Genomic DNA, 23,384 nt, shown 5'->3' on the forward strand with positions numbered 1-23,384 from the left:
AATCAGAACAGGACAGACAGGGGCTGTCACAGATTCAAACATCTTGACCCATCATTATAAAATGGAATGCCGAGCTTCTCCAGACATCTCCAAAGACATAATCTTTCCTTTTTCAGTAACAAGAATCATAGCAAGGAAACTTGACTCTGCATCCAAAGGGAGGATGAGAGAGCAGGGGAAAAAATCAATACTCACCTAATCTAGTAAATCTCCACAGCACAACTCTTTCAAAAGATGGGAAAAATAAAATTTAATCTTTGTCAGAGGACTCATAAATAAGGCCAGATGCACACTTGTGCACTTGACTGAAACAACGGTGCACAATATCTGATTTGATGAACAAAGACTGCCCGATGAATGCAGTGAATTGTTTTAATACAGTAAACAGGAGATCTGAATAAAGAGATCAAAGGAGGCCAGAGAGCGCAATGCACCCACAATTGCAATTGCTCCCCGGGGAGTGACAAGAATAAAATTGGAAGATTTTGCTCAGAGAGATACTGCCACTGATTCTAATCTAGTTGTCTACGCTAATCAAGGCACAGCCTTTGAGCTTCCTCTAAAAGTTTCCACTCTTTTGATTTAGAAAATAATGCTTGAACTTGCAGTTGTTATATATAAATTCTGACAGATATCAAGAGGGGAAATGAGGGCACTGCACAGAAAAACAAAACATTCAGGACATTGTTCTAGTCTTGCTATTTCTTGCTATGCAAGTTTTGACAAATGATTTTCTCTCTGGACAGCCATTTCTAAATTTTATGTGTTCATGTTATCCTAAACATTTGTATTTAGCAATAAAACACACTATCCAAAACAGAGCTCCTTCTTTTCCCCATCCAAAACAAAACTAGGTAGAAAGAAAATTCACATGAACTGTATTGAGAGAACATCCACATTTCTTTGCTCATTTGAGATTTAGTTTACGGAGCGGGATAAAGTCTACAAAGAGGTTATCTGGGTACCATTTACTTATATTATTTTAAAATTTGTTAACAAGGCTATAGTTAATTGGACAGATTAAAAAATTAATGATCCCACGATTCTGTTTGGATTTCAGTTTAAGTGGCGCAGGAAGTGACAATAAGCTCACAGTGAAGCAGCGCATGGGGAGGAAGTGATGAGATGACGGGTGAAAAGGGGGATGGTAGCCGTTACCTTGTTAGAAATTGGTAATGCATCCTTCACAGATTATAAAGTGTTTAGTGCGTTCAGTTAGGGGCCTCCTGGACCATGAGTGCTTACCAAGGATAGTGCCCCATGAGGAAATAAAGCCCACGTGGTCATCTTACCGCTGACATGGGCTGGGCTAGGCCACGTGCCAAGCCAAAGCCCAGCATCTATGACCCAGTAGCCATTGCTCACCGGCTATTGCCCGGTGTCCATTACCCAGCAGTCTTTACCCAGCTGCCATTGGGCAGCAGCCATTACCCAGCAGTCTTTTCCCGCCTGCCATTGGACAGCAGCCATTACCCAGGAGGCTTTGCCTGGCAGTCGTCACAAGGCAGCCGTCAACCACTGCTGTTACCGGCCCTTGTGAGCTGAAAGCGGAGAAGGCAATGGCACCCCACTCCAGTACTCTTGCCTGGAAAATCCCATGGGCAGAGGAGCCTGGTAGGCTGCAGTCCATGGGGTCGCTAAGAGTCGGACACGACTGAGCAACTTCACTCACTTTTTCACTTTCATACATTGGAGAAGGAAATGGCAACCTACTCCAGTGTTCTTGCCTGGAGAATCCCAGGGACGGGGGAGCCTGGTGGCCCTCTGTCCATGGGGTCACACAGAGTCGGACACGACTGAAGAGACTTAGCAGTAGCAGCAGCAGTGAGCTGAAGGCCCGTGCCCCCTGCTACTGTCCAGCAGCCATTCCTGTTGGTCTCCAGTGACCCAATATGAAACCCCTGCCACCCATACTATAGCTGCCCTCTTGCAAGAGGAGTTGACTGTGGATTCTCCGTTCCTGACCCAGGATTCTTTAGAGCTATAAGGCCACCCTGAGGACCCGGGCCCGTGTTCCCTGGGGATTCCTGGCAGTCAGGCCCCGCCAGGACGTTTGCAGGAGGGTTCCCAGGCCTTGGGGGGATGATATCCTTGGGAGGAAGAGAAAGTGACTTCTCACATTGAGCAGAGACTGAGTGACGCCTGACCACTTAGGTAGATGTCCAAGGAGCCAGCCTGTAAGGGTAGTCTGGAATCCATCTGGAATTCTAAAGAGATTCATAAATTGTTTTATTTACCACAAGGTAGCTCACTTTGGGGTTGGACGATCTCTTTCAGATGTTGATTTGGGTAAAATTGACCATCTGAAAGGATGGGTTAACTATGAACTTCTGACCTGCCCAAATGGGTGTGCCCTCAGCCCACCAATCCACATCATCTTTGGTTGGCCCACCTCTTCATTTGCTCCCTCCACCCCTTAACCTCCACAGTGCCGTCTCACCTAGAAGTAAACGCAGCACAAAACAATTACAGGATTGTGCTCCTATAATTGTGGAGGAAGAGGACTTGGAGGTTAGCAGGAGTATGTCATTTACATTGTATCCCAGCCCAGAGCCTTGTCACTTTGCTGTGGTGGGACAAAGCCCAGGTCACCTTGAAATCAAGAGGTTCTACCTAAGAGAGCTTGGAGCAGAGTAGGGCCCCAGAGCAGCAGGAGACCTTATTCACAGCGGCTGCAAGAGAAGGGAGGAGTATGGTGAATAGCTCAAGGGTTTTCCCAACTCCCTGGAGGTAGAATGAGAGCAATCTGTTTTGTGACTGTCACTGTGACTCTTTTCTGCCCAGGCTGGGTGGCCTGGGAAACATGGAGAACTAAAGCTACTGTGGGACCTCAGAACTTGGAAGATTGACAGACAAATGCTGGCAGAGAGACTGATGGCTTTGGGAGTCATTTTGTAAACAGGCTCCTGTTTGTGCAAGTGTTTGTGAAAGGTCTTAACATTCAGCCTCCCGTGCAGAATGCATGACATAGATTTCAGAAACCTGGACCAGTCCAAGGCACCACACACTCCCAGACTGCTACGAATGACCTCAGTGGACAATTTGAAGCAGTAGACAGGCTCTGTGAAGAAATCAACCAGAAAATGGATTTGTTTTTATTAATGAAATTTCAAAATCTGTGCCACATCCAAGTACCAATCATGGACTAGAACTGCATCCTAGAATGGCATAAAAAGAAAAAAAGCTTTGAATAAAAATATGGCACTTCCATTGGGAAGCAGAATTTCATCTTGGAGGCTTCAAGTTCCAAGCTTCAAATATTAAAGTTACCAGCTTATCACAACATTTCCAGCATTGACTGATCATACAAGTAAAGTGGTGAATTCATCATCTCATTTTTAAAAGAAATTATTTTGCATCATTTATATCCCTTGGGTAAGGTCAACTTGGGGGCTTTGGTTTTTTTTTTTAGGAGAAGGCATTTCTGATGAAAATAAGATTCACAAGGACAACTCCATAAGCTCTAGCTGCAAGAAGATAAGCCTGTGGGCTACAACTATAAAAGAGCATGGCTGACAAGATTACTTTATGTTTGTGTACATCATATTCTTAACACTGTATTCTCTAAAATTAGGGATCTTCAAACAGGAAGAGACAGAAAAAGTGGACAGCATGTTGAAATTTCTATGGGGTTGATGGTGTGCTAAAGAAAGACTATTCTTTAGTCGTAATGTACAGTATACAAATTACGGAAGTTAAAGCTTGACAAATCTTTCTAGCCCATGGGGGATATGCAAAGGTTAAAGAGGAAAAGTTGATTTTAAAAGATTGAAAAAGTATCTTAATATTAAGCTGGACTGTAGAGCTTATCAACTAAGGAGAAATTTAGGTAGAGAAAATAACTATATGTAAGCATAAATTGTGGTATAAATTGATAGAAACTTCTTGATATCAGAATTAAAAGTCAACATTGTCAGAAACTTCAGTTATGGATGGTAAATGATAGACCGTTGATTTCCAAATTTAAGAGACTAAGATGATGAAATTCACTTTTCATCCCTGTTTTTAGACTAAAATAAACTTAGATTTAAATTTGAAAGCGACAAGTATTCAGGTCCCTAATACTGTGATTTCATTCTGAATAATTGCCTTTTATTTTCAATGCCTATTGTGTCTTTACTGTACCTCATGTCACAATTTAATCTCTTTTTAAACTTAATTTAATGCCCAATTTAATCTCAATATGACAGCTAATAATTAAGAGAACTCATGTTGTGTAGCTTAATGTTTGGTTGTGTTGGTCATGTATATGTGTCATGTACGACATTGTTTCATACCATGCAATTTAATGAACAGCATCACTTGATATGTTTATTTCTGAAGAACAAAAAACCAAGCTACCATCTTTTGAGAACCAAAACATAGGTTTTCATGGTGATGTTGTGAGCAGCAAGAGGTTTTATACACTACACTACTTTTAGCGTTTGTACGTTACATGTAAGAATGTACAAACCTCTAGGTTATGTGTATGTTACATGTACAAATCTAAACATTATACACACAAATATGAAATAACCATTTTGTAATTATAGTAATTACTTGGATTAATACTTTGTATCTGTGGTTTTCAACCTTCTCCCCCTTTTTATTCAGTGAAATCTTTCAAAGGAATTCTTTCTTGGAAGCCCAATTTGCAAAACAGACAAAGGTGACTGCGCTCGGGTGTCTGTGGGGGCTGAGAGGCAGCCTTTTACTCTCAATGGCACCCAAGCCCTTTCTCGGGGGTCTCTGGCTCTGGAGCACTGGAAACCATTGTTGGTATGTAGCGCCCTGCATTTGCAGCGGGCTTGTGTATATGTTCCAGCATTTCATCTCCATAATGCTGTTCAGTGTCACTGCATTTTGCAGATGAGAAAATGAGGCATCGGATCCATTTACTTTCCCACTGTCCCATAACTACTGAGTGACTTGATCTCAACCCCTGACTCCAGTGGTACTGCGGTGATCCCATACTGTCTACAACCAGAGAAAGCACACTCAGAGTCTCATACCAAGTAGGCTGAGATAGAATTCAGGTAACGCGTGTTTCTTGTTGTTGTCCCTCTTTAGCAGATGTGACTAGCAGTTGCCACATGGGTCTCACCCCTGTGGTTTACCCAGATTACTGATTGCAGAGGTTATGACATGTGTTTAATTCCCAGCCCATAAACCTGGCCCTTTTGCTCCCACTTGAGAAAGTGTCTTGGATTATGGGACATGAGGGTGAGGTTATTATCCGGATCTATTTTTATTTATGAACGAGGTGAACAGTTCACAAGTTTCAGTGTTTTAATTATTAGCGGAAGCAATTGCTTTTCATCATCCTAGTTGAGAGACAGTATATCTAAAGAAGTAGAATTAGTGTTCAGCATCTTGAGAAACTATTAGAATATAATAATATAATCAAAAGTTACCTTGGTGGGAGAAGAGACTCAATAGGAGCCAAAGAAAAAAGGAAAATTAAGAAAGAAAAGTAAACTTCTTGGGTATAAGAGGAGAGGGGTTTAGTATAACTGGAATTAATGTAGCAATCAGAATTATAATATTTAATGCCAGTCAGTGATGAAACACTTAATTTTGCATATGGCAAATATATTTAATACCACTCAGATGTTCACCAAGTGAGCTTTCCAATTTTACTTCTGAGGATCTAAAATATCATGAAATAGAGTAAGAAGGAGTTACAACTTTCAGAAAATGCAAAACAAAACCAAGATATTACTTCTCACTTGTTAGAATGGCAATTATCAAAAAGACAAATAACTATTGGCAAGGAAGTGGACAAAAGGGAACTCTTGTGCATTGTCGATGGGAATGTAATCTGGTGCAGCCACTGTGCAAAATAGTATGGAGGTTCCTCAAAAAATTAAAATAGAACTACCATATGATCCAGGAGTTCTACTTCTGGACATTCATCTGAAGGAAATGAAAAAACTAGCTTGAAAAGTTATATGCACCTCCATAATCATTGCAGCATTATGGAAGAAACCTAAGTGTCAACACTGATGGATGAACAGATAAAGAAAAAGTGATATTTGTGTATATATCATGGAGTATTATAAGTATTATCAGTCGTAAGAAAAGAAGGAAATCTTGCCATTTTTGACATGTATGGACTTTGAGGGCATTATGCTAAGTGATATAATAAGTCAGATACATAATAAGTCAAAGACAAATACTCTATGATCTCACATATGAAGGCTTAAGAAAAGAAACTAAACCTATAGATACAAAGAACAGATTGATGGTTGGAAAGGAAAAATGAGTGACTAGGGTCAAGAGGTACAAACTTCCAATTCAAGTCATGGGGATGTAACACATAGCACAGTGACAATAATTTATAGTATTGTATATTGAAAGTTGCTAACAGAGTAGATTTAAGTTTTTATCACACTATACACAAATTTGTAACTGTGTAGTGATGGATGTTGACTTACTATGGTGATCATTTTGCAGTATATACAAATATTGAATCACAATGCCTTATGCCTGAAACCAATGTCATATATCAATTATAGCTCAAGAACAATGACGAAAAGGAGGCACAACTTAAAATCTTTGAGAAAAAACAGAATGATTTGAATCTGGAGAAGAGAAAACTAAGGTTTCAACTGAATCAGTTTGAGGAGAGAAACATAAAAAGAGTATGGAGCCATTTTACTTCAGTCTTTTAAAGAGCAAGAAATAGGTAAGATAACTTTGCCACGTTGATGGTGTTAGAATAAGATAGGAGAACAAGTGAAGTTTAGAAGCTCGTTAAATACAGGGAAAGTTCTCACTTAGCTAAACAATTGAAGTCTGTTCTTAAAGACAAAGACATGGATCAAGGAGTCCCCTGGGTCTCTTCATATATGGTTTTATGGCTCCAGTGGCTGACAGGGGGCTTCCACAGCGGCTCAGCAGTAAAGAATCTGCCTGCAATGCAGGAGACGCGAATTCGATCCCTGGGTGGGGCAGGTTCCCTGGAGGAGGGCATGACGACCCACTCCAGTAATCTTGCCTGGAGAATCCCAGGGACAGAGGAGCCTAGTGGGCTACTGTCCATAGGCTCGCAAAGAGTCGGACCTGACTGAAGTGACTGAGCACACATGCACACATGGCCAACAGAATGCAAAAGAATTTTTAGCAGAGGAATTAGACATGTGGCAACAGTCATGTCTCATGATATATTAACAGATCGTATGGGAAAATTGGTTCTGGTTCGCATCATTTTAGGGAGTACTAGGTTTAGAAAAGGAACACAGATGTGTACAGGACAAGACTTCTCAGAACCCTTGATAGATTCATGTACATTGTAAAGCTCTCAGCACGAGAGAACCAGAAGTATTTTACTAACTTAACCTTTTTCCTACCCCTTTTCACCTCACAGAGCACGAGAATGCTGGGGAACACAGTGTGAGAAATGCTGATGTACAGCATTATTCTTGAGCAAGGACGCACAGTCTAGAAAGTTGGCAGATTCCTCCTAATTAATAAGAAAATTCAGTATGTCTGGGATCAAACTTAGGAATTTCACACTCGCTTTCCCTCCCGTGAATGACACAGGAGTAGGGTTCTTCGGAACACCAGAGAGGAAGAAACTGGAGGGTCTTGTCTTCAGGAAGCTTGCAGATCAGCACGCAGCAGCTGACCTGAAGCCTCACCGGTGTTTGCTCTGTGAATGTGTTTATACCTCTCATATAACTCTTACCATATTTGGCTTTGTTCAAGAGTTATTTTAAATTTCCTATTAACTGAGTGCCTGCTACATGCCAGGCGCTGTGCTTAGGGCCACAGAGGACAAAGCAATGAGTCTTGTCTTCTGAGCAGTTAGCATTCAGGTAAAGGGCAAAACTGAAGCGGAAGCTCCAATACTTTGGGTACCTGATGCAAAGAACTGACTCACTGGAAAAGACCTTGATGCTGGGAAAGATTGAAGGCAGGAGGAGAAGGGGACGACAGAGGAGATGGTTGGATGGCATCACTGACTCGACGGACATGAGTTTGAGAAAGCTCTGGGAGTTGGTGATGGACACGGAAGCCTTGCATACTGCAGTCCACGGGGTCACAAAGAATTGGACACAACTGGCCAACTGAACTGAACTGAACTGAAAGGGCAAAATGTTAGAAAGGTACTGATTTTTTTTTTTTCTATTTTGACAAATTGACAAGTAATGGACAAATGAAATTGTATATATTTAAAGTGTACAACATGACAGTATGTGTACATTTTGAAATGGTCACCATAATTAAGTTAATTAATACATCTATCATACCACATGGTTACCTCTTAAAAAAATAAATAGAATGTAAATTTGCATGTCATTCTTACAAAGGGGCCATACTAACTTTCGTATCATTCCAATTTTAGTGCATGTGCTGCCGAAGCCAGCACTAGTCACTGATTGTTAATACGAGTCTTAGATCTCCTGACATATGTAAAAATGTTCCATTAGTTTTAGACATGTGAGTATACAGATGCACCTTCATGGCTGTTATTTTCCTTTGCCACACACCCAACCTCTAGTGCCATATAGGAATTGAAAAGCTCTTTCCTAATACAGCTTCAAATTCATGCTTTGTACATGACCTTAGTCTGTGTCTAAGGTTCCCTGAACCTATTTTTTAAATTGATTTGAAGGAGAGGTAGGGAATTTAATATTAATGTCGCCCAATCTTACATTCTTTTTACTTTACAATCTTTTGGGCTTACCCTTTATTTCTTAATTATTTTCTTCTATATTTATTTTTTTCCACTTAAAGTGAAATAATACAAAATGAAGTGAAAGTGGAAAAGTTTTAAAAAATAATTATCAGTATTACCCTTTAAAATTTTGCTTTATGAAAAAAATTTTAAAGCTATTACTCATGTGGAAGTTTTAGTATTCATTAATACATGCATTTTGTGCAAAATCAGCAAACTCTACATTCCCGGTTTGGCTGTTATATACACAAATTAATGAATGTACTTTAATGAATTTGATTAATATGCAGCAGTTTAAGATCCATTTTGTATTATTAGCACAGAAATGTTCCTCACTGAATGCTGCTGAATCAGAAGGCTGTGTTTGCCTGGGAAGGCTGTCATACACACACACGCACACACTTCACAAATAATGTAAAGCTAAGATTTCTATAATTATCATAATTCACTCATTAAGATATTAGCAAACTGTCTCATCCACAAAAGATTCTCTGTGCATGGAATTTTCCCTCTTTGCCTGCACTAAAGATATACAAGCAGTGCCAGTGCCAGCGAGTGTAAATGGAAACCCTACTTCTGCATTTTATTAGCAAATTTTGCAAACTACAAACAGCTTGAGTGTTGTATAAATTTATAGTTGTACTTGCACATTTGTGATGGTGGCTTTCGGCATGCAAGTTTTATCTGAGAGCTTTTACTTGGAACTGCACAGAGCAATTCCAAAACCTCAAAACTAAAGGAAAATAAAATTGAAGTGCCTTTACAATTGAGTGATTTATACATTAAAGTATTTATTTTAAAACAAGATTAAAAATACTGCACTGCTAGAAACATTCTGTCCTGGTAGAAGCCACTCAGATGGAAAATTTCATCTATTTCAAACTGATTTTGTGCCTGAATGACTCTCACATTTTTTCCTAAAACCTAGTCATGTCAGATGATTTATTCTACTTTTAACAATACTATGCAAGTAGCCAGGAAGATTCAAGTGTTGAAGTGGTAGAAGGCAGTTGTCCAATTAGGTGCTCAACTATATTTTGATTCTTTATGCTTACACACACTTATTCTTTTCTTACCTTCTGATCCCCTACTCAGCAGCTTCTTCTAGATGATAATATCTGCATATTTCTGTCCTAGGAATACTTGGCCAAATTTGAACTATAGAATACATTTTAGATCAAAATTCCAACTAAGGATAAGGTGGGAAATCCATTTCCCAACAGTTGAAGAACAGAGGGAGCTCAGGTACAGTGTACACAAGGTGTACCTATTTTCAACACCCTTTCCATGACACCCCCTCCCCGCTTCATGGTTCAGGGCCAGCTGTACTAGCACAGCGCCCCTAGTGGCAGGGATGCTCTGTGTCTTACTCAAGATAATTGGACTGAACTAAGCTACCTGGTTACAATACACAAGACCATTCTTCAGTTAGATAATTGATGCCTATTTTCAGACCTTAGCCTCTCAATTGAAAAATGATTTTTTGCTTCACACTGGGCTCTGGTTCCATCTTCTGAACTACAGAATTGAGACATAATAAATTTGTGTTGGTCTAAGCCACTAAGATTATGTCAGTTATAGCTGCGATAAGAAACGAATACACCTGACATTTAGACTGGAGTCTACTTTTCTGAGTGTTACTTTCTTTGTCATAAGCTTTGACATTTTAGCTTGCAGGTTCATCTTGAGCGGGTGCTTCCGCCTCTCTATGGACTACCCCTACCCTGTCTACCTGTTTGTGGACACTGGGAAGCACCCTGGGACCCCAGGGCTTGCCCTAGTAATTCAGTGTCCATTCCCACAGTGATACCGGTGTCGTCCCAGAGCCAGTCACCAGACCAGGGGACAGCTTGGCCCGAGTGCCGCCAGGGCTGCTCTCTCTGCCTCCTTCCACACTGCCACAGCCAGCAAACAGTAATTAGGCCTTTTTCTGGCTCCTTCCACATGTGGAAAGCCTAACCCAGAGCTTAGCTGTGTGCAGAAAGCCCCCACTGTGTGTGTGTATGTATGTGCTCAGTCACTCAGTTGTGTCCGACTCTTTGCAACCACATGAACTATACCCTGCCAGGCTCCTCTGTCCATGGGATTTTCCAGGCAAGAATACTGGAGCAGGTTGTCATTTCCTTCTCCAGGGAATCGTCCCCACCCAGGGATCGAACCTGCGTTTCTGGCATCGGCAGACAGATTTTTTACCACTGAGCCACCAGGGAATCCCAAGCTCACCATTAGTCCTCAACTATATGCTATTGTCCACGTCACAGGAGTCAACTCTTTATCACCCTGTCTGCTTCAGAGCTCAAAGCCCCATAGACTTCTGGTTCATGACATTTTCCATTTTATAGTTCTGTTTCTGGTTCATTAAGATGTTAGCTCACTCTTTTAGCATAGCCATATTTTTATATTTAATATTTGATTTAATTTAAAAAATCCATATGAAATACCAGCTGGGTATTTTGTTGTTGCTGTGTTTGGAGCAGAGGGGAGAAATCCCAAGCACCACTTCCACCATGAGACCACCATATGCCACACCCACGATTAACATTTCACAGGGCATGTTCCAGTTTGCACTGTGTTTCAGGTGAAGAGGAAATATAGCGAGTGGTTAGAGATTTCCATTGCTCTCAGTGATTTGCTTTTTGTATTCTCAGGGATGTCACTTTCTCCAACAAATAATACCGTCTTGGCAAAGGCTTGGCTGGTTGAAAATTATAAGAGAAAGTTTCATTGTATTGCACCTTGAGGTGGCTGTTCCAGAAATTCATCTTAAAACTTGCTATTTCAGGAAGCTGGCTCGGCTCCTCTGCTTTTTCTGCAGCCCATCAATTCCATAAATTGGCCAGGCGTTCCTGGAGGGTGACTGTTAGGGTCGGGAGAGGGGAGGAACAGAGCACCAGGTGTTACATTGAAAAAGGTGGCAGAAGTCCCTGGTTTCGTCATGTGCTTTAAGAGTGTGGAAAATAGCGGTTCACAGTTAACACCAGAAGTACTCATTAAACTGGTCTTCTTTGGGGAATGATTTCCCCCCAAATGTCTCAGGCTATCAAGTAGCTAAAATTCTATCAGGATTATGATACCCACCAAGTTACAAGTTATACGAAATGATACTTGAAATAAAGGCTTTGCAGGCAAATTAAAATAGTAATAATTTCAGTTAATGTAATGGTATCTTTTTTTTTAAGCCCCTTAATATCATTCAGCCAAAATTACATATTTGGGGGAAAAATGAGCTACTTAAGAAGATTTCCTAATTGTATGTAATAAGCCTGAAGGCATATTGGAGATGTAATTCAGAAGCCTGGACACAGAGGAAGATGGCTCTGAGGGTGATATTGTGCAATAGAACTACATTTTAGTCACAAACAGTCATAATGTAAAATTATTTCCCAGAAAAAAGGAAGCTGGGGATATGTTACAGCTTCCACCGCAAGCTCTGTAATCTCGGCTCCACTCTGGAGATCACAGAACTACGTGTACCGGCTTCTCTGTAAGCCCCCAAACCTTGCAGATCAAATGTTGCCCTCTAACAACTCAGTCTTTTGCAAGCGATAGACCTTATTTTCCTCAAATTCCATGAAGCCTCTTGCCTGCTTTGTGTAGTTTATGCCAACGTGGTATTCGGTTCATTTTGACTTATTCCTACTCCAACTACAGTGAGCAAAACTCCAAAGGCATTTCTTGAGGTAAAAGGAGAATTAGTTAAACTAAACACGAATCCCTTTACCTATAAATAGGATAACTATTTTTAAAAAATTTAAAAAAATCTTTCACCTTGTTTCGATACAACATGTTGTCTATCAATCCATCAATGAGTGTGTCTACGTTTACTATAGTTCAAATGGCTCTTGCATAGAATCTGGAAAAGGTACATATGTGACCTTGACAAAAGACTCAGAAGCAATACTTCAGGACACTGATTTGGAGTCTAACTCAGGTGAGTAAATTTGAATTTTTTTGTTAAAGCTCAGGCAGATTTCATAGAGCAGATTGGCAAAGGCTCCTATAAAAATAAGTCTCGCGGTGGTAAAACCCCTTCCTTCCTGAAGTCTTACGGTTTCTTTTCTTGCCTTTGTTAGCTTAGGAGTCAGATACCATCATCCCTGTCATGTTGATTTTAGAGTTCCCAAGATAAAGGCTCAAAACCCGTCTGGGCCGCACTGCCGTGAGCTCCGCTTTCTCACCAGGCTTGGAGCTCATCGTGGTGCCTCCTTCAACCAGGCTGATTCCCTTCCCACCCTCCTGTCTCTGAGCTAAGTGCATCCACAGGGGTGGCTGGGATGATGGAGGATTCTGGGGTAGCCTGAGCTTCCAAGCAGACTTCTGGGCCGATGATTTGGGGCTCTTGGTTCAGTCTCCCTGCTGGGCATGTGGTCTGTTTATGCCTGTCTCCATAACCTCTTCCGACCAGCTTCATCACTGCTTCTCAGTTGGGTCTCAGCACCAGCAAAGCACAGCTGTGGATTCTAGCCTGAGATTTTGCTGGGGTTGTCCCTGGCTTGGGCTTAATACACCCAAGTGGGAGACTGGAGATGGGAGAACGAAAAGGAATAAACGGTTGTTTGTCTGGCCTTGTTCAAAAGTCTCTCCAACTGTTTTCAGACACTTGGAAAAGCACTCAGTGTTCAGGATCAGCTCAGGATGTCTTTCCAGAAAACAAAGGAAGATGGAGGGCTTTTCCTAAATTCAGTCTGGACTTTGTAAGGAGGCCTGGCCACCTGATGTGAACAGCCGACTCACTGGAAAAGATCCTGATGCTGGGAAAGATTGAGGGTGAGAGGAGAAGGGGGAGACAGAGGATGGGATGGTTGGATGGCATCACTGGCTCAATGGACGTGAGTTTGAGCAAACTCCGGGAGATAGTGGAGGATAGAGAAGCCTGGCGTGCTGCAGTCCATGCGGTTGCAGAAAGTCGGACACAACTTAGCGACTGAACAACAAGAACAACTCCACCTCACTGCAAAGGCTGAGTGAGGTGCCTTCAAACAGAAAAGGCCCTACTTTTGCTTGTTTCCTAGAAGAGCCAAGGAATCATCCTGGCTAAGAGGAGACAGCTGCGCTAGTAGGCATAACCAACACCAGGTGCTATACAAGGAGCAAGCTATGGCTCCTCAGATGACAATGTAACACTGAGACCAAGGCCAAGAGTTAGGCTGAGCTGGGGGAGGGGGCGGCGGGGCACAGAGCGCCCTCTGACTTCTTCCCACTCCAGGATCCCAGAGATCTGCCTTCCTGCCTTTACCATCCGTGTGAATAAAGATGACAGATATAACCCTGTTTTCCCTCACAAGAGGAAGGGTCTGTGCAGGTATCTATTTGATCAGTGTTACTTCTCATTTGTGAAGTGTGGAGCCTTCCCTGTGCTCAGTGGGGAAGACAGGGAGAGACATTCAGTGTCATGGAAGAGTCCTGCTCAGAAGAGCTAGGACTGAATTTGGCTTTCATGAGCCACTGCTCCCAAGTTCCCGTCTTATTCCTCTGCAAAGACAAGAAAATGGCTCTGTTGGCTCTCTGAGTTTGTCCGGAGGAGCATGTTGGAAAATGGATGTGTAAGCTCTCAGAAATGATGACAACATGTTTAAGAATTATCTAGTGAGCAGCACTGTCCCAGGGCCTGGAGATGAGGAATGAAGCAGACACTGACCCTGCCTCCTGGAGACCAACGCCTTCAGCCATTAAGAGGTAAAGTCACTGCCCCCTCAAAACATGACATCGTTAGTATTAATCTCGGTTAGTGACTTTAGTTCTGCGTCCACATTGCTGCAGGGTTACTTTTTTCCAAGTCATGATCCATATGGGTTTTCACCCCCCTCCACTCCTGCCTAATTCTTTCCCTGTATCTTCCTCTTCTTGCGAAACTGAACGTAGTGTTTGGGATAAATAAGCAACAATTGGTTCTGGGAGATACATCAGGGACCAGGGAAGGCTTCAGGCAGAAGGGACATCTTAGTTGAGATCTGAAGGAGGAGCTGGATTTGATCAGGCCAAAAAGGGTTGGAAGTGACAGAGGAGGAAGTCCAGGCTGAGAGGGAACATTGGACATTCGGAGAAATGTCAGTGAGTAGGGGTGATTGTAATCAAGAGTCCAAAGGATGGAGGAAAAAGAGGTGAAAATGATGAACATGTTCAAATATCTGGCTGACAGGCACATGGGAGAGAGGCTGGCAGCTGGCTCAGCTATGGGGGCAGAACCGGAATCAGAGGTTGGAAATCCAGTGCAAAGGACATTGACTAACATTTAAATGATTAAAAATGGCTTCCACTTAGTCCTTACAATATGCTAGACACTGTGTCTCATTGGATCCTCAGAACAACCCTATGTGCTTACTGCCATGAGGAAACAGAGGTTAAAGGACCTAGCCCGAGGTCACACAGGGAGGACAGGGCGGGGCTGGGGTTCCTACATTGGCGCTCCTAGTCACCACCCTCTAACTGCTTCCTTGTGAGAGCTATGTAGTCACAGAGCAAATGTGTGACCCTGAGAGTCCCCGTCACTGCAGAGTTCAACTATGTGGCTGGGACATTGCAGAGAATCCAAGCATTAAGTTGAACCAGTAACATCCTGAGGGTCTTCCTGCTGTGAGATTCAGGGATTCAGTGATGTGTCAATAGCCCCCAAAGACAACCACCTTCTTTTTTTTAGGGCAGCTTCATCGTGGTGTATAGTGGGCTCTCCTGAGCTATCTTTAAACGGGGTATGTGTTATTAGTCTGCCATTGCAGAAGAGAGGATATGGTGAGCCCTGAAAGGGAGGCAGAGTGAAATGGACCGAATTAGGGCAGCTCAAACCTCCAATAAAGACATGCATCTTTCACAAACATCTGCTTTAGCTAATGCTGGCCTTGGGCAGTATTAAATTATGTATTCAGCTCTTAAACTATCACAGATTCATGTTTCAAGAGCATAACCGTGAGAAAATATTGCACCAGTAGCAGAAACAAAACAGTCTCGCTCATTTTGCATTAAAATTTTTTGGTGGATCTCTATAATAATTCTTCATTTTCTTTCAAATTAAAGGGCTTTGTGAGAGGCCAAATAGGTTAGAATGCATAGGATTTTTTTGCACTGGCTTATTGAATTTAAAAAATGAAAAAATAAAAAATAAAGGCTTCTTTTGCTCACTCAAACAAGAAACAAAGATAAATTATACGATGAATTTGGGACTCTTAGAGGTAGAGGGATTTTAGAAAGCATTTCAACATATTTACTAGAACATGAGAACTGCCTTTTATTTATAATGAAGTGCAACTCTAAGGTCCCAAATCATTAACCATGTGCCCTGGGTAGCCTGACTCCTTCCCGGTCCCAGCATTTTCTTAAAACAGAGTCACAGACTCTCACGGTATGAGGACTTTGAAATTGAAAAGTTGCTCAGTCATGTCCAACTCTGTGTGACAGCAGGAACTGTAGCCTGCCAGGCTCCTCTGTCCATGGAATTCTCTAGGCCAGAATACTGGGTGGGTAACCTTTCCCTTCTCCAGGGCATCTTCCCAACCCAGAGATCACACTCAGGTCTCTCCCATTGCAGGTGGGTTCTTTACCAGCTGAGCCACCAGGGATGAGAATTTACCTCTGAATTGTAAAGAGGTGCAGGTGGAAGACTCTCTTTTATCCTCAACTCTGACACATTTAGTGGTTAGCAGTCTTCCCTAGTAGTGCAGACAGTAAAGAATCTGCCTGCAATGCAGGAGACTGGGGTTCCATTCCTGGGTTGTGAAGGTCCCCTGGAGAAGGGAATGGCAACCCACTCCAGTATTCTTGCCTAGTGAATTCCATGGACAGACCATGGACAGAAACAAAACAGTCTCGCTCATTTTGACCATGGACAGTCTGACTCACAAAGAGTTGGACAGCACTGAGCACTAAACAGCAACAGTCAGAAAATAACACTAAGAGTTTACAAAAATGTGTGCTTTTCAGAAATCCCAGTAAAATAAGATATTGAGTCATTGACAAAAGTCTCCTTTGTTATGGCAACCCCAGGTCCTTGTATGCTAATGGAACCTGTTTTCCATAGCGATGAGGTGCACAGGTGTCATCGCAGGCAAAACTCAGAGTTGATTCCCCTTTTAGCTGAGCAAGATTCATTCCCTCTCCCTTTCTTCTCCCTCCAACCCATAGCAGCTTTCACATTTCGGAAGTGCTTGCTTAATTAAGATTCTGCCTTCTGAGCTCTTGGGCTTCCCATGTGGCTCGGCGGTAAAGAATCCTCCTGCCAGTTCAGCAGGTGCAGGCGACGCGGCTCGATCCCTGGGTCGGGAAGATCCCCTGGAGAAGGGAATGGCAACCCACTCCAGTATTCTTGCCTGGGAAATCCCATGGACAGACAAATCTGGCAGGCTAGTCCATGGGGTTGTAAAAAAGTCGGACATGACTTAGCGACCAAACAACAACAATAACTACTATAGCTTCTGAATCTTTCCAGTTCTTTCTTTTCTTTCATGAAGGAAAAACCTCATCTCTTATATATGTCCCAACAATATATGCAGCATATACTCTTTTAAAAGTTGGGATAAACCAAATTTTTAAAAATAGCAAAGTCATCACTTTGGCAGCGATCGTTTCCTACTTTACTCCTTCTGTAAATATTTAAATGAATGTTTAGATCATAGTTTTTTAAAGATACGCCAGTAGCCTCACAGAAGAGAATTCTTCTGGCAACTTGAAAATGTGCCAGTAGTAATTTATAATAAACGGATAGTAAAGATTTTACAATAAGGGCCCTGTAACAAAATATCTCAGCTGCCAATGAACGGGCAGGTGGGCAGGTGATTCTTAAACAGAATTCAACCCACCAATGCCAGCCATGGTCCAAATGAGGGGCCCGCTGTGGGTCAGGGCAGGGAAGACAGAGTTGTACAGAGACAGTTACAGCTGCGGTGAACTGAAAACCCCTCTGCTCATTTCCTCTCTGGTCCAAAGCACGCTGGAGAAGCATTGATCTTTGCCAGCCAGTCCTAAACACAGTCTGTAAGAGGAAGATGAATTAAGCTCAGCAGCATTGCGCTTGCTCCCATGGCTGCTCAAGAGGCTGGGAGGACTTTGGTGTGGGCAACAGCAAGACAGACAGTGTCTGAGGTGGGCAGGTGGGGTGATGCTGGACGGTGCTCAGAGGCCAGCAGAGGCTGGGACTCCGGGGCCTGTCCTTGTGCCCAGCAGCAGCTTCTCAGCATGGGCAGTCACCATGGGCAGGACTTCTGAACACCCTGATGCCTCTGTGCCAGCGATTAAGTGGCTGGAAGAGGTGGAGAAAACAATCAAGGTTCCTTTTGACAACAACATTTCTCTCTGAGGCCTTCCACTGGTTTAGATGATCGACCATCACTGAACAGTATCAGTCACGTCAAGCGGTCCAAGCTCACAAGACAGTCTTCATCGAGCACTCTATTCCTGCAAGCCAACACCAAATTGGGGTCTGTAGGAAATTCTGCCACTGTTTTTTGTTTCCTTTTTATCCTTCCCTTGTGGCTCAGCTGGTAAAGAATCTGCCTGCAATGTGGGAGACCTGGGTTTAATCCCTGGGTTGGGAAGATGCCCTGGAGAAGGGAAAGGCTACCCACTCCAGTATTCTGGTCTGGAGAATTCCATGGATTGTATAGTCCATGGGGTTGCAAGGAGTCCGACGTGACTGAGCAACTTTCACTTTATCCTCCAAAGCCATTTTTTCAGGTTGCATATTTGTGTATGCATGTTAAAACTAAAGATGTCCGTCAAGCATGTTTCATTTGAAATGTGTGTTTGTGTCTTCGTGGATAGGGACCTGTTTTATTTTCCTTTACTGTTGTCTTCCTTCATCTGGCAAAGCCATCCATCCACCCCCAGTGATTTAGAACAGAGAGGAAATGAATATCAGGCCTTTGTTTAACAGCCGCACTACAGCTGCCATTAGGCAACTTTTACTTCCTCTCTGAGTAGCAGAGAAACTGTCTTTCCTCAACCAAAATGTCAAATGAACACAGTCCTTAAATAAGAACACGAATTTGACCTTTACCGGATGTCTTTATTCTTTAACATTCTTCGAAGATACACACTTGAAAAAGTTTAAGACTTCCTAATACCCAGCCTTGATCCTTTATCATCTGTTGTTTCCAGAGGGCCTCATATGTGAACAAAATGATTATCTCTATCATAATGGAGCATGATTATTTATTCACCTAGCAGAGCAGAGGAAATCATTTTTAAACTGAAAACACAAAATGGGTTGTTTCTACCACACACTTCCTACAAAGGCAGGAATCTTCATAAATAGAACCAGACCCTCACTCCATTCTCTGCCCAGCAGAAAAATCACATGGCTTTTAGCTTTAATGGCCTTTTGGGCTTGTCGCCAAAAGAAGGTCCAAAAAAACTTTCTGGTCCCAACTTGCCCTCTCAGCCCGGTTCTTTTGTAAGCACGGAGGAGAGACGCTGGAGACCATCCAGAACCAGGCTCTGTGAAACGAAGCCCAAGGCCAAAGAACCACTCCACACAATCGAGCGGAGAGAAAAGGAGGCCCCTGATGGCAGTGAGTCAGACTGTGACCCGGCACGCTCTGGGGTGGTGGGCGTAGCTTAACGGATGGAGTGACCGTCCAGTACGTGTGTTACTGACGTTGTAGAGGCCGGCACGTGGCTGCCCAGGGGTGGCTGGGGGAGCACGTGGGCCAAGTGCGGCTGGTGGTGTGGCTGATGGTCTCGTTTGGCCTCATTGCTCTGTGTTCTCATCTGCCTCTGTCTTCTTTCTTTTTTCTTGAAAGCTTTGAGTTTTCACTTCAACATTTCACATCCCAGTCCTGAGCTGTTCCTGACAATGAAGCCAAGACCACACATCTCTGATTCTTCACAGGCGTCTCCAAGCTACAGAATTTCAGAAGAACCTAAGTGTATTGGAGCCAAGGCCACAGGGGAATTTGAGCACAATGTCCCTCCATGCCTGGTTAGACCTTATCCTCTCCATTAGCTCGGCTTCCTCATTCTTAAGACAACTGTACCTGGGACTTCTCTGGAGTCCAGTGGGTTGAGACTTGGCCTTCCAATGCAGGGGGTGTGGGTTTGATCCCTGGTCAGGGAACTAAGACCCCACGTGCCGCAGGGTGCAGCCAAAAATTTAAAAATACTACATTATAAATCAACATTAAAAATGAAAAAAAGACAACTGTAACTAACTGTTAAAGCTGTAGCCTCTGTGATACCTGCGTATCGCATATAGGCTTTACCCTCTGAAACTTCATTCTATCTGATTCTCTCCTTTCCTTTATTCATTCAATACCTGTTTTTGTGCTACTGAGGCATGGTGAAAAACTCAAGGTTGAATCCCATTGAGAGCCTGCTTTCGAATAACTTAGTGTTACCTACCCAAGGGGATCAGAAGATGACACAGAGGTCAGGAGTCACGATTTGCTCAAAGTGGTGAGCTGTTAGGAAGTCACCAGAAAACAGCGACTCTTCGAAGGAGGGCAGGTTTGCTTCTGCTGTGGTGATCCAACATGGCTCCCAGGAGGAGCCTGCACCTGAGGAGTCCTCGAAGGAGCCCTGGGCTGAGATCTGCAGAGGCTGAGGGTGGGCATTCCAGTCTGAGCCAAGGAAGCTTGGAGCACCATTGTCTTTCACTTTCTCCAGCCAGGTCAGCTCCTGAGGGAACTGGGAGATGCCTCAGCGATGCTGGTGGGTGTGCTCCAGGCACAATTCCCCCACTACAGCTAGGTTAAAAAAAAAAAAAGTTGAAAGCTGACACAGATAGACAAAAATAAAACAAAAAATGACCTGGATTTGAGGAGCTTTAAAAAGAAAGATCTCTAAAACAACAAAAAAAAGGAGGTGCCGTATAGTATCGGTGCCTCATTTGGCTGGGTTCTAAACTGTGCCCGGGTGCCCCTGAGCCCTGGCTTCGAGTTGCTGGAATGCTCCTTACGTCTGAGAGAGTCTCAGAAACAACAACAACAGATTCTCAGAGAGCCCTGCCCTGGAAGCCTCTGGAGAGGGAGCGTGTGTGACTGTTTTCAAAACAAAAGATGATTCCTGAGCATCAGAGAGCTGCGAATGCTGTGACAAACTCACACCTCGGGTTCCATATGAACAAATCTCAACCTGTGACTAGAATGTTCTCACAGTTATTCAAGTTCCCCGAGTGTGTCGCATTTTCCTCCTCACCATATCATTATCGTTGAAATGTTAAGAAAAAGAAAGCTGAGTAACGCCGTCTTCTGAGTAAGTGTCAGAGAGCCAAAAATGTAACAGTCCATCGCAGGCATTTCCAAACCTTTCAAATATAAGACAACACTGTTATATCATTTTTATTGAAGGCATAAAATAAAAATTAGTATAAAATATTAAATGTTTATGAGCACAGACTCTGCTTTTAACAGTTTCTAATTTGGACAGGATGATTTAGCAATTAAATTATCTCATAATTACGCTCCTTGATACATTATAAGTTCACTAAGTTCCACCTTCAGTAATTTCATGGCAAAAGACAATGATGGTTTTAGTCTTATTTAAAATGTTAGATCTATAGTCAAGAAAAGCCTTTTTCTTCTCAGTTCGCTAGTCTCTCAACGGTGCACAGTGAGACAGCGGGAAGGTTCAACCCCCTAGGGTGGGAGGTGGCAGTAGGCAGGAGGTGCTATTCCGCTGCACGGCAAGAATGGCAGATGTACACCCTGGAATTTCTGTCTTCAGCCCAGCTTACGAAAGAGTGGATTGGGGGCAAGGTGGCATTTGTGATGGTGAGGGCTGTGAAGGTTGCAAAGGCCTTTTGTGCAGGCTTCCCAGGGCACAGGAGCAGCTGCCTGCTCACATTTATGTTACACCCATAGCAGGGTGACAACTTTCATTCTGGGAGGCCACGTGGAGCAGGGGAGTGCGCTGTCTCCCCCAGGCCATATTAGAGGGCTCCACCACTCCCTCACCTTTCTGGGACAATGCAGTCCCCAGAAAGTTTCCTTAGGTTACAGCATCTAACTAAGGCTGCGTGAACTGGTAATGAAGTTAATAAAAGTCCAGTGCAGAGAAACTGGTCAGTGGGCTTGAGCAAAAAGGCATCTGTGGGTGGCAGGGGGAGCTACAGTGTCCCAGAGCAGGGGTTTGCATTTGCACCTGACTGGCATGAGGGGGGTGTCTGTACTTCCAGGATTGGAGCTGCTCAGTACAGATGTCGGGATGGGGAAAAGGGGGCATCTTCATGGAGGGGAGAGGGTGGAGATGAGCTGATGAAGAGTGTCAGAGTGTGTGAGTGAAGACGGCACTCACTTCAGAGTCTGATGAATTAAATACTAAGAATAATAGGAACTAGGTTTCTCATTGTCTGAGAAAGGATTACAATTATGGGAAAGAAGAAAGTTAAAATCTTCATGTGTTGATGTGAACACATGGCTTTCAATAAATATAGATGTATATAGTGGAGAAGGAAATGGCAACCCACTCCAGTGTTCCTGCCTGGAGAATCCCAGGGACGGGGGAGCCTGGTGGGCTGCCGTCTATGGGGTCACACAGAGTCGGACACAAATGAAGTGACTTAACAGCAGCAGCAGATGTATATAGAAAAAAAACAGTGTAAATACATACATGACATATTTCCTAATTCTGTCCAGCAGAAGGACCCAGAAGCAGGGACATCTCAGTAGCATTGAGCACACCTAGCACTCAGATATTGGTTTCTAAATACCATTTTTTACTAAAAGAAACTGAGGCACCTTGGAGAAATGACTGATTCCATGGCTGATACAGACAAATAACAAAACAAGCTTGGAGTTTCTTTTTGTGCCCAGAAGTAAGAAAGTGCTTAAAGAATGATGAGGACAAGTCAAAAGGACAGGAACCAGACTGAAGGAGCTCTCATTGGCCAAATCTGGTATAATTTGAGGATCAAACTAATAATTTTAGCAATGAATTATAACCCATCTAATAGAATGGGAAAGTGCGTTCACAGTGATGTAAATAAATGAATGAGTAAATTAAAATTTTGATGATGAATTGGATGTCTACATAGTCTCAAAATGCTGCTGCTGCTTCGAAGTCACTTCAGTCGTGTCCGACTCTGTGTGACCCCATAGACGGCAGCCCACCAGGCCCCGTCGTCCCTGGGATTCTCCAGGCAAGAACACTGGAGTGGGTTGCCATTGCCTTCTCCAATGCATGAAAATGAAAAGTGAAAGTGAAGTCGCTCAGTTGTATCCGACTCTTAGCGACCCCATGGACTGCAGCCTACCAGACTCCTCCATCCATGGGATTTTCCAGGCAAGAGTACTAGAGTGGGGTGCCATTGCCTTCTCCAGTCTCAAAATACCTCCCCACAAAATACTTATTAATTACAAGTAGAAAAAGAGAACTTCTACAGAGGAGAAGCCTGGCAGACTCCACTTTAATCAAAGGATCAAACTAAGCATCAGTAATGGGACAAATTGAGATTGTCTGCCATCTGGTAGGATCCAACAGAAAAACACAGCATCATGTCTGTGGTATTCTCGTCACAGATATGTACTGTGAATCTAATCATGAGGAAATAGGAAACCCAAATGGAGGGAAATTCCACAAAATAACTGGTCTGTAATCGTTAAAAAGTCAGTTCAGTTCAGTTCAGTTTACTCGCTCAGTCATGTCCGACTCTTTGCAGGCCCATGGACTGCAACACGCCTCCCTGGCCATCACCAACTCCCGGAGTCTACACAAACTCATATGGACATGAGTCGGTGATGCCATCCAACCATCTCATCCTCTGTCGTCCCCTTCTCCTCCCACCTTCAATCTTTCC

At 43.1% G+C, this 23,384-nt stretch overlaps 1 long non-coding RNA gene and 1 pseudogene across 1 annotated transcript; one reads left to right on the plus strand and one right to left on the minus strand.

Moving 5' to 3' along the window:
* Nucleotides 1-8,252: 8,252 nt before the first annotated feature.
* LOC147344511 (U6 spliceosomal RNA) lies at nt 8,253-8,353 on the minus strand (annotated as a pseudogene).
* A 4,610-nt stretch (nt 8,354-12,963) lies between these two features.
* LOC147344512 (uncharacterized) lies at nt 12,964-20,969 on the plus strand. Its single transcript, XR_015155519.1, has 3 exons — nt 12,964-14,338; nt 19,032-19,161; nt 19,393-20,969. It is a non-coding gene; the product is annotated as an uncharacterized LOC147344512 (long non-coding RNA).
* The last annotated feature ends 2,415 nt before the right edge of the window (nt 20,970-23,384 follow it).

This window comes from Bos grunniens, chromosome 26, assembly GCF_055505025.1.
Source record: "Bos grunniens cultivar Pamir isolate PY7600 chromosome 26, Bosgru_T2T1.0, whole genome shotgun sequence".
In the NCBI taxonomy this organism is placed as follows: Eukaryota; Metazoa; Chordata; class Mammalia; order Artiodactyla; family Bovidae; genus Bos; species Bos grunniens.